General features: G+C 37.4%; 1 non-coding gene across 1 annotated transcript; it reads left to right on the forward strand.

Moving 5' to 3' along the window:
* The first annotated feature begins 7,582 nt into the window (after positions 1-7,582).
* LOC114104698 (small nucleolar RNA SNORA67) lies at positions 7,583-7,727 on the forward strand. Its single transcript, XR_003584872.1, has one exon. It is a non-coding gene; the product is annotated as a small nucleolar RNA SNORA67 (small nucleolar RNA).
* Positions 7,728-12,814: the final 5,087 nt, after the last annotated feature.

Below are 12,814 nucleotides of genomic sequence, written 5' to 3' on the forward strand. Positions count from 1 at the left end.
AGAGTGTTCGATTGCTTTGTATCCAGCTACTGGATATTTACATCAACTAGTTTTTCCTAGAAAGGCAAAAGCTAAGGTGCCATCAGAACCCAAGGATAAGAGCATCAACTAACACAAGGTACAAAACAGTCATTACTCTTTTTTGTTAATAGGCATGATTCTCAACAATAATTTCTTTAAAATAGGTAATACATAAACATAGTGTTAATGTATTAATCAAATCATGCAAAATTATATCTTTTTAAATATTTTTTTAGTTGTAGATAGACACAATATCTTTATTTGTGTATTTATTTTTATGTGGTGTTGAGGATTGAACCCAGAGCCTCACACCCGCAAAGCAAGTGCTTTACCACTGAACTATAGCCCCAGCCCCACAAAATTATATCTTAACACATGTACACACATGCCAGTATGTGTCCACACACACACACACAGTGTGTTTGTCTCAAAACACTGTACTCTAGTCATTCAGTTTTCCATGGTATTATTACCTGTTTCTTCTGTATCATTGCAGAGATGGTCCATGTTGTGTTTTATCACTTTTAAATTTGGTAATTGTGCTGTACTTGGTATTTTGACAAGTTTTCCACCTGTTATGGAAGTATATAGTGTTCCTAAATTGAGAGAAAAAGGAAAAGGAAGCAAAATAGACAGATCCTGTGTCACCAAAAAAAAAAAAAAAAGACACTGGGGGAAAAGATATGAAAAGGTAAATCTTTGAAAATATTTGGAAGAATAATTCCCCCTCTCTTTTAACAACATAGCTAAGTTAAAGTTGAACTTCACATTTGATACTCTCTTTTTCCATAGTATTTGCTTCCAAGGAAATTCATTTTCCTTAGGGAGGAAGCTTCCTAAATTCCCTTTAGCACCAACATAGATTATAAACAAATATTTAAGTGGAATTGGAAAAAAGAAACATACACATACAACATAAGATTTCATGAGGGTTGGGGCTATAGCTCAGTGGCAGAGTGCTTGCCTAGCATGTGTGAGGCACTGGGTTCAATCGAAGGAAGGAAGGGAGGGAGGGAGGAGGGAGGGAAGAATTCTGTCCATCTCCAACTACAAAAAAAAAATTTTTAAAAAAAGATTCTGGCTGTGTCATATCTAGCTATGTGACCTTGGGCCAAGTTATTTATCTTTCTGAACTTTGTTTTCCTAAATTATAAAAATGGATATAATATTAGCTATCACAGAGAGTTGTGAGATACCTGGCAGTATCTGGCACATAGAAAGAACTTAATAAGTGGTGACTATTATTATTTTCTTAGCTGTTATTTAAAGGAAATGATAATTGTTGTATTTATATCTGTTTCTTCCCCCTAATTTCACCTTAATATTTATTTTTTATGATCTTTTTTGGCTCTGAAAGGATATATGGCAATTTCCTCCCCAAGGAAGGTAAGTTTTCCTTGGAAGCAGATTCTATGAAAAAAATAATAATAATAATCAAGTTTAATTTAAGCTCTAAAAAGCCTTTTAGGCATATCCTAGGGAGTAGAACAGGAATATATCCTGCTGGTGTGAAGGACATCAAAGGAATCCTGGTTTGTAACCAATCCCTCTATTTGACCAAAAAGTAATAAAAAGCAAAAAAAAAAACAGTGGCAAATTAGACATTGGGTAAGAGTATTCTAGTAAATATAGAAACCTATAGTGTTTAGAAACCTATATTCTGGTGAATATAGAAACCTGCATATGTGTTTTTAATTTGACTGTACTTCTAGGCTCCATTTATAACAAACACTTCCTAGAGGCTGCTAAAGTACAAATATGACATGTAATTTACATTGAGTTTATATAACCAAGAACAGTTCATAATCATTTACAGAGTAGCTTGGGAATTGATTCAACTGATATATAATTCCATTATGATAAATTGTTATACTTAATTTATACTATATTACTAATTATTCTACATGGGGAGGGCACAGAGGATTAAACCCAGGACCTTCAGCATGCTAGGCAAGTGCTCTATCCCTGAGTAACACACTCAGCCCTTTTACCTACTATTGTAATCACAAATTAATCCTCATGATTTCAAGTGAGGAGAAGGTCAACTCTAATTCATGGAGCCTACCTTTTAGGTTCTCTTCTTTGTCTTCCCCTCCTCTTCTTCTTCCTCCAAGTAAGAGAATGGGGCCATGCATGGTGACTCATGCCTGAAATCCCAGCTGTTGGGAAGTTGAGGCAGGATTGAAAAATTCAAGGCCAACCTCAGTAATTAAGCAATTCCCTGTCTGAAAATATAAAATAAAAGAGAAGGAGCTGGGGATGTAGCTCAGTGGAAGAGTACTTGTCCTGGGTTCAATCCCTGACACCTCAAAAACATAAAATAAAAATAAAAGGGTTGGGAGGTGTGGCTCAGTGGTAGAGTGCCCCTAGGTTCAATCCCCAGAACTATGAGAACAAAACAAAATATAGCACAGCATAGTTGGGAGTTTAGGCTATCACAAGAACTATTTCCAGAAAACCACAAGAAAATAATTGCATTCCCCACTATTACCACCAACTATGCTTTCATTCCATGCTTTTCTTTAAAATTAATGGACGTCTCCATAGGTTCTGGGTCTTTGTTCAGAATTTGTATGCTGATGTTGCCGAGGCTGGGTTAGAATTCTTAATCCTTCTGCCTTAGCATCCCAAGTAGCTGGAATTACAGGTGTGCACCACCATGTCCAGCAGTATGCCCTCCCTTATGTGATCTGACCCCTAGGGTTATTCCCTGCACAGTTTTTATTATTTTTCCATTCTTTACATTCTGTTGTTGACTGTGTTAGCTGAGTATAAATTTGACCTCATGCTTTATAATGAAATCAAATTAGGATTCATCTATTTTAAGGGTCATTAACTTCAGAGATATTTATTATGTGCATTTTCTGTGTGTTAGAGAAATCTATAAATGAAAGTTGTCCTTACTTTAAAGGTTGTCTAGTATGGAAAACATGAAAATCAGCTGCAGTACATTGTAATTACTACTACAGTGAAGGTATATCAGGATATCATTGGACTTCAATAGAGGAACACTTAATGTAGTTATGGAATGAAAGATGACAAAAAGTTGACTTCAAAATGAAAGAGCTACTGCTATCCCAAGCAGAAGGAACAGTTTTTGCAAAACAGAGGCTTAAGAAAACCCAGAGAATTCAAGGAATTACAAATGGTTTGTAGAAGGAATACTATCATAATGAGAATTTTGGAAAGTCTAATGGATATCAGATCATTAAAAAGCCTCAGGAATTCATTTTAACACATTTGAACTTTATCTGGATAATGATGGGCTACCCACTATAAGAGAAAAGTTATATAAACAGTTTGGCATTTAGAAATTCAATTCTGGGGCTGAGGATGTGGCTCAAGCGGTAGTGCGCTCGCCTGGCATGCGTGCGGCCCAGGTTCGATCCTCAGCACCACATACAAACAAAGATGTTGTGTCCGCCGAAATCTAAAGAATAAATACTAAAAAAAATTCTCTCTCTCTCCCTCTCTCTCTCTCTCTTTAAAAAAAAAAGAAAGAAAAGAAATTCTGGCAAAGTTTGAAGGAGGGATTGCAGAAAGACAATAGACCAGGGCCAGGGAGATAGCTCAGCTGTAGAGTGCTTACCTAGCATGCACTACATCTTGTGTGCAACCCCCAGTGTCACACACACACACAAAAAAAGACAAGAGACCAGACATAGTTAGAGGACTGATAAAGTAACTCAAAGAAGAAAAGAGCAGGGCCTGTACCAGAAGAGCAATTTCAAGAGCTATATGGAGTATCTATAGAAACGTTACCATTCTGAAAGGCCCTTTCTAAATATGGCAACCTGGACAAGGGCTCCTAGGAAAAGATCAAACTAAAAGCATCTAACATACACATGTAAAAAGTAAAGAATTTAATCCTACTTGTCATAAACTGGAGAAATATCTGATGAAGAGTAATAATCTTTGCTATATCAGAGGAATAGAAAAAATATTAAAGATTATTGAAAGATTCTAATCCAATTTAATCCCCTTTGCAATCTCCCTGCCAAATGGAAAGCCAGAGTATGTTGAATAATTCCAGTGGAAGTAATCCTCTATTTGCTAAGAAAACTCTCTCGCACACCTTTAATTAAAAGAAGAAAAAATGAAGAAGTTTTGTTCAATAGGGACTAGCAAATAGTCCTGGGCTGGGGTTGTAGCTCAGTGGTAGAGCACTTGCCTTGCATGTGTGAGGCTCTGGGTTCAGTTCTCAGCGCTACATACAAATAAATGAATAAAATAAAGGTTCACCAACAACTAAAAAAAAAATGTAAAAGAAAAAAAAATTTAGGGTCCTATCTAGATTTTCCGTTGATTTCATTTGCACCACCTTCCTGAAATTCATCTCTGTAGAGTGAGGCATAATTTATATGTATGGCTGACTTTATGGATAGGTAAAAGGAAGCTATTCCCTAAGTAGTCATCTGTGGGGTCAGGAAACAAAGCCCTTCCTCTCTCAACCACCCCCACCCCAGGCTATCATAGAGTCTCAAATCCCACCATTAGCATTTCTGAAGAAATAGCACATTAAACTAAGTCACATTAGGGTGTCAATGACATATCAGATAGACTTCATCCTGACATTGGGGACCCTGGGAAATACAGAACTACTAGCAAAAGAAAGAGCACTTAAAAGTGAATAAGAGGGAAAAAATACTAAGGCAAGGTGAACCAGAGATTGCCAGTGGTCCACAGACAGAGGGGCTTGATCAATTGACTGCATAAGAAGAACCTGAAATTTGTTCAAATACTGTTGCTGAGGATTCCTCCTTGATTATTTTTTTTTTCTTTTTCCTGGTACTAGAGATTTAACCCAGGGACTCTCTACCACTGAGCTACACCCTAACCCTATTTATTTATTTGTTTGTTTGTTTTAAATTTTGAGACAGGGTCTTGCTAAGTTGCCAAGATTGACCTCAACTTTCCATCCTCCTGTCTCTGCATCCCCAATAGCTGAGATTAGTGTGTACCATCCTGCCGGGTGAGGTGTTCCTTCTAATATTATTTTTCTCATTTGTCTGGGGTGGATTCCTGGAGGATTATAATATGCAGCTAAGTTTAGGAACTGTTAACTGTGAATCCACATCAAAAAAATAACAAATAAAAAACTCCCACCTCACATAAACATGTAAAGTCAATTGTCCCTAATCTGCCCAAGGCCATCTCAGCTTGTTCATGCAAAGGGCTGTCATGCTGAACTCTGAGGGAAAGGTCATGGGAAAATTTAATGGCGGTTAGGTGCCTGATCAAGTTTGTCACTGATTATTTAAGTTTCTATCTACTTGAGCCAATGGTAGATTTTCAGTAAGCAAAAGTATGCTAATGAGTGTAACTTTTGGCAGTTGGGGGCTGGGGCTGTGGCTCAGTGGTAGGGCACTTGCCTGACATGTGTAAGGCACTGGGTTCAATTCTCAGCACTGCATATAAATAAATAAAGAAAATAAAATTCCATCAACATGTTAAAAAAAACATATATATATATATATAAAACTTTTGGCAGTTTGAATATCTATGTCCCCCAGGATCAATTTTATGAATTTGTAACATTAAGTCATCAGGCCTCCTATTAAGTTTGAGAAATAAATGGCTATGATTTTTCTTTAGAAAATGGACAAGGAGAGCTGGGGTTGTGGCTCAGTGGTAGAGCGTTCACCTAGCACACGTGAGGCCCCTGGGTTCAATCCTCAGCACCACATAAAAATAAATAAACAAAATAAAGGTATTGTGCCCAACTATAACTTTAAAAAATATTTAAAAATATTAAAGAAAGAAAATGGACAAGGATGAGCTGTGGGCATAGCTTGTGGTGGAATGTTCATCCAGTAAGTCAAGGCCTTGGGTTTAGTCCCCAGCAATGCAAGAAAGAAAAGAAAAATGAATGAGAAGGTAAAACTGGGCTGGGGTTGTAGCTCAGTGGTAGAGTGCTTGCTTAGCATGTGTGAGGCACTGGGTTCAAGTCTCAGTACTGCATGTAAATCAATAAAATAAAAGTCCACTGACAACTAAAATAATAATGATAATATAAAATATGTATATGGTAAAACTGCATATTAGTATAGCAATTTTAATTTGTATATGTGGGGGGAGGGTTAGTTTTCAAATCCAGGGCCTCACACATTCCAAGTGAACATTCTACCACTGAGCTATATATACCCCAAGTCTAATACTTTCACAATCAATTGCAGTTGAAGAACTCAGAGTGTAAATATAAAATTAACAGGCATTTTTAACACCTTACAATTTGTAAAACTCATTTGTATATTTGATTCTTTTTTTTTTTTTTTTTTTTTGGTAGGGTAGGTAATAGGGATTGGGGATTGAATCCATGGATGCTTTATGCTACATCCGCAGTGTTTTTTTTGGTTGTTGTTTTGTTTTGTTTTTTTAATTTTGAGACAGGGGCTACCTAAATTGATGAGAGTGTCACCAAATTGCCAACACTGTCCTCAAACTTGTGATACTCCTGTGTCAGGGCCCCAAATTGCTGGAATTATAGGCATGTACCACCAACCCCAGCTATTTGATCTTTTAACAATCCTCTGATATACATAGGCTAGATTTGGGCTTTTTGTTTTGTTTCTTGGCACTGGGGCTTGAACCCAGGAGCACATTACCCCTGAGCTACATCCCCAGCCCTTTTTATTTTTTTACTTTAAGACAGAGTCTTACTAAGTTATTTAGGGCCTTGCTAAATTGCTGAATCTGGCCTCAAACTTGTGATCCTCCTGCTTCAGCATCCTAAGTCGCTTTGATTACAGGCATTTACCACTGTGCCCAGCTATAGGCCAGTTTTGAACCAGTCATTTTATAAATGAGGACTTCTCAAATGTCAAATTTTGAGGAAGCTTGCCTAATATCTATAAGAACACTCTAGGTTTTTTTGTTTTGTTTTTTTATTAAAGCCAGTTATGGGCTGGGTGTTATGTTGCAAGTCTGTAATCCCAGCAATTTGGGAGACAGGGGCAAGAAGATTTCAAATTTGAGGCCATCCAGACAGTTTAGCGAGACCCTGTCTTCAAATGAAAAATTTGGGATTGTGACTCAGTGGTGTAGCGCTTGCCTAGCACATGTGAGGCACTGAGTTCGATCCTCAGCACCACATACAAAAATAAATAAAATAAAGTTATTATATCCATCTACAACTAAAAATATTTTTTAAAAAATAAAATAAAAAGGGTGGGGATGGAGCTCAATGGTATTAAAGGGTTCCTGAGTTCCATCTCCAGAACTGCTAAATAAATAAATAAATAAATAAATAAAATCCAATTATGAGCCAGAGTTTCATACATTGCTTTCTGTTTTCTTAATAATTATAATAAATAATACAGAAATTAAAATAATTAACTCAAAGTCTTGTTTAATTACTCCTGGACATATGTAGTGTGTGTATATATATATATATATATATATATATATATATATACCTTTTATTGAGCTCCTATTCTAAGCCAAGCACTGTGACAGTTGTCTCAATCCTCATAATATTACTATGAGAAGTTATCTTATTTTGCAAAAAAAGGTAATTGAGACTCTGAGAGGCTAAGTCAGGCACCTAATGCTTAATAATAAGTTTCATTAGGTGATTTCCTCTCCTTAGGGCCAACTAGTGCCTCTCTTAGGAAAGTAGCAATTTGGAAGAAAACCTGGAATGCCTAAGGTCTTTGGGAAACAGAGGATACTTGATTTCTCTTGCATTTCTTTGACTGCCTACATGCAATATTTAAGTCCCTCTGATGGATCACATCCTCAATTCAAAGGATGAATTTACCATCTTTCTTGACATAGGCCAGAAGCATTGATGTGCAGGAGGTTTCTTTAGTCATCAACTATGACCTTCCCACCAATAGGGAAAACTATATCCACAGAATTGGTCAAGGTAGGTGTTTTTGATGTAAGGGTATGGCTATTAACATGGTGACAGAAGAAGACAAGAGAACTCTTCGAGACACGGAGACCTTCTACAACACCTCCATTGAAGAGATGCCCCTCAATGTTGCTGACCTCATCTGAGAGGGGTTGTCCTGCTACCTAGTTCCAGCCAGGGTTCAATCCTAGGGGCTAAGGAGCAGTTAGAAGAGAGGGAAGGGAGTCAAGGGATGGACATCTTTTCATTATTTTGTCTTTTTTCTTTGAATAAATGTCACTTTTTGAGGCAAAAGAAGGAATGGTGAACATTTTAGACACTCTTTTCTTTGGGGTAGGCTCTTGTCCCAGGCGCCTCTCCTACCAGAAAACATTAATCCATGCCCCTAACCTAGTCACCTCCAGATCCCAGAGGCTCTCCCACCCCACTTGAATCCCTCTGAAAATGATTTAAGGGGTTATAACATCACAACCTCATTTGCTGGACCAAATCTGCATGGAGAACCTCTAAGTAAGGTTGCCCATGGGATTGTTCTCAGGTGAGAGGAGCAGGGGAGAGAAAATGGTAGCCGTTTTTACATTGTTTTGTATAGTATTTATTGATTCAGGAAACAAACACAAAATTATGAATAAAATGATTTGGAAACTGGAAAAACAAATAATAACTTGCACAGCCAGTTTTTAAAGCCTCATTTCTGATTCCAAAATTATTTTTATTAACAACATTGTTAAATGATCATAAGGATGGTTACATACAGTCATCTTTTTTTTTTTTCCTGCAGTGCTGCAAATTGAACATGTGGACTTAGTGCATGCTAGGCAAGCACTCTATCACTAAACTTAACATCCTACAGTTTTTGTTTTTGTTTTTTTTTTAAGTTTTTTTATTTTAGTGAGACCCTGTCTCACTAAGTTGCCTAGGCTGCTTAGAACTTGTGATTCTCCTGCCTCAGCCTTCTGGGTACCTAGAATTACAGATATGCACCACTATGCCCTGCTATAGTCATTAACTGATTAATCACCCATTTATACACATGCAGTGTTCATATATTCATTTATTCTTATAAACCATACCACACTGAAAACTTACTTTTTTCCAAGATAGAGTATTTCTAAAATCTGGACATTACCGGAGCACTGGCAAATGGAAAGGAGGGAGGGAGGGAGGAAGGGAAAGGAAAGGGAGGATAGAAGGAAGGAAGAAAAAAAAGTGAGGGAGGAAGAGAGAGAGAGAATGCCTACATGGGGTTTGTAGTCTAGCCTGAAAACTATATCAGTGAACAAATAACTGTAATAGAAGTTGATGAGTACTGCACTAGAGACATTTATAAAGGGCTATGATTACTAATAGGAAGCCATCCCTGCTTTAGATAGACTTTTTTGAAAATATTTTTTTAGTTGTTGATGGGTCTTTATTTTATTCATTTATTTATATGCAGTAATGAGAATTGAGCCCACTGCCTCATGCATGTACCACTGAGCCACAACCTGAGCCCTACTACCGCAGCTATATTTTGATGTGCTAATTTGAATGTATAAAATATTAAATCAAAACTTCTAAGCTGGGCACAGTGGCCCATGCCTGTAATCCCAGCGGCTCAGGAGGCCTAGGCAGGAGGAACTTGTTCAAAGCCAGCTTCATCAAAAATGAGGCACTAAGCAAGTCTAAATAAAAAATAGGGCTGGGGATGTGGCTCAGTGGTTGAGTGCCCCTGAGTTCAATACCCAGTACCCGCTACCAAAAAAGACACCTCTATTCAGGTGCAATGGCCCACACCTGTAATCCTAGCAACTCAGAAATCTAAGGCAGGAGGATTGCTAGTTCAAGACCAGCCTCAGCAATTTAGTGAGATACTGTCAAGCCTAAGCAACTTAGTGAGATACTGTCTCAAAGAATAAAAAGGGTTAGGGCTGGGATGTATAACTCAGTGGTAGAGCACCCCTGGTTTTGATCCCCAGTACAAAAAAAAAAAAAAAGCCCTCTAGCAGACAACATTTAATTGGTTTATTTTAATATTATGTAATGTGCTTAAAGGTAATAAAAGGGTAGTTTTTTTAAAGTTATTTTCCTTAGAGGAAGGGGGTCAGGAAGGAGGAGAAGGAGAGGGAAACAGTAAGTACTAGGGATTGAAATGAAGCAAACTATGTTACATGCATTTACAACTATGTCCAAATGAACCCCGCTATTATGTATAACTGTGATGCACTAATAAAAAATGTAAAACATTTTTCTTTTTGGAAAAATCTAAGTTCAAAAATAAATCTTAGAAGTAAGTAAATTCTATAAAACACTCACAGGTTCGTGTAATCACTAATGTGTTCAGAGCAATTTTCTCAGTTTAAAACTGGTGACTACCACAGTCTTCACTTTTTAAAAAATTTTATTATAGCTACTATGGTTTATTTTTAAAATTTATTTATTTTATGTGGTGTTGAGGTTTGAACCCAGGGCCTCACATGTGCTAGGCAAGTGCTATACCACTGAGCCACAACCCAGCCCCACAGTCTTTACTTTTATGAATGTGACCTATCACAGCAGACATTTATAACTGCTAAAACCATGTCATAGTCCCTTTGCCTTCAACAAGCGCTCATCTGGTAATAGTTCCTTGACTGGTAGGGTGACCCAAACCTTCCTTTCTGAAGGGTCTGGGTCATTAGCAGTCCTGTCAGAACTGGGTTGTCCTAGTTTCAACCTAGATTTTAATCACAGGACATGAGATTAAAATCTAGGCATTCCAGATATCCTCTACACTCCACACATACTTTTTCCTAACCCCTTTGTGCAGTAGCAACCCAATTTCCCCCTTGTAGTCAAGGTCAATCATTCCAGCAAATACAATAACCCCTGTTGACCCATTGGCATGCAGAACTCAAAAGTGACCAGATGGTAGTCTCAGCTTCCAGCCTAATGGAATAATTGTTGTGTCCTCTGGAGGGAGCATTTCTTCCTTTGGAACTAAGACTTCTAGACTAGAAGAATCCAAAGTCTCAGGAAAAGGAAGCAAAAAGTTTACTAGTGGATCTCTGGGGATAATATTGAATGAGGTCACCCTTATTATCAGCCCTTAATCCCAGACCCATGAATCCAGACTATAGAATAAAGTGTACCAACTATATCATTGTCAGATATATATTGAGTTGCGGAGGACACTGCCTCAGCCTCACAAGGTATGCCATATGTCACCTGGTGCCATATATGACTCTTTAAAAGGCCATCCTACTATTTTATCAGACCAGTGACTTCTATATGAGGGGATAAGGTAAAACTTGTGAGTTCTATGAGCATGGTCTTACTACTACACTTCATTTTTTTCTTTTTAAGATAGGGTCTCACTATATAGCCCAGGCTGGCCTCAAACTTGCAACCCTCCTGCCTCAGCCTCCCAAGTAGCTAAGATTACAGGTGTGTCAATGCACCCAGATCACTGTGCCTCATTTCTACACAAAGACTTCATTGGAATAGGCAAGGATATTTTGGACAATATCACAAAAGTAAAACTCTGGATTACATTAAGCTAAAAAGTAATAAAAGAAACACTAAAATTAAAGTAAGGAAACAACCTATAGAATGACAGAAAATTTATAATCCATACATCTCAAAAGGTTGATATTCTGATTATATAACGAACTACAAAAACGCAGCACCCGAAAACACAAAACAAACAACAAAAAAAACCTTATTTTTTTAAATGGTCTGCTAATGGGTAATAGACTTAAGTAGATACTTCTCAAAAGAAGGCATATAAAGTATATGAAATAATGTTCAATATTACTAATCATCAGGGAAATGCATATCAAATCTACAATAAGATATCTCCATGCCAGATTACTCTGCAGCCGGGGTGGGGGTGGGGGGAGGGTTGTGCTGGAGTTGCATGCACTGAGCACTTGCCTAGTGCATGCAAGGCCCAGGGTTCAATCCTCAGCACCACATAAAAATAAATAAAGATATTGACAAATACAACTAAAAAATCAATATTTTTTAAAAATGATTACTCTCAAGTTGGGTATACTGGCACATTCCATTAACTCCAACCCCTCTGGATGCTGAGGTAGGAAGATTGCAAATTCAGCAATTTAATGAGACCTTCAGCAAACTATAAGACCCTACCTCAAAATAAAAAATAAGGGGCTGGGGGGCTGGGGATGTGGCTCAAGCGGTAGCACTCTCCCCTGGCATGCATGCCGCCCGGGTTCAATCCTCAGCACCACATACAAAAAAAGATGTTGTGTCCGCCGAGAACTGAAAAATAAATATTAAAAAATTCTCTCTCTCTCTCTCTCTCTCTCTCTCTCTCTCTCTCTCTCTCTCTCTCTCTCTCTCTCTCTCTTAAAGAAAAGAAAAGAAAATAAGGGGCTGGGGTTGTGGCTCAGCGGTAGAGCGTTCGCCTTGCACAGGCGAGACCCTGGGTTCGATCCTCAGCACCACATAAAAATATATGAATAAAATGAAGGTATTGTGTCCAACTAAAAAATAAATGTTTTTTTTTAAAAAATAAAATAAATTAAAAGGTCTGGGGATGGGGGACCAGAGCTGTGGCTCAGTGGTAGAGCACTTTCCTAGCGTGTGTGAGGCACTGGGTTCAATCTCCAGCAACCATATAAAAATAAAAACAAATAAAATAAAGGTATTGTGTCTACCTACAACTAAAATATACATATAGATGTATAAAAAAAAAAGTCTGGGGATGTATCTCAGGGGTAAAGTGCCCCTGAGTTCAATCTCCAGTACTAAAAAGAAAAAAAAAAAAGATAAATGTTTGAGTAGATAAAATATATTGAACTTGATTTGAATGTTATGCATACATGTGATTAAAACAACACACAGTACATTATTAATATGTATAATTTTCTTATGTATCAGTTAAACAAATAATTTATATATTTGTCTTTAAACATGGTCAGCTCTGTGTATGTATTTATGTGTAAGGCTAGG

Source organism: Marmota flaviventris, chromosome 7, assembly GCF_047511675.1.
Source record: "Marmota flaviventris isolate mMarFla1 chromosome 7, mMarFla1.hap1, whole genome shotgun sequence".
Lineage (NCBI taxonomy): Eukaryota > Metazoa > Chordata > Mammalia > Rodentia > Sciuridae > Marmota > Marmota flaviventris.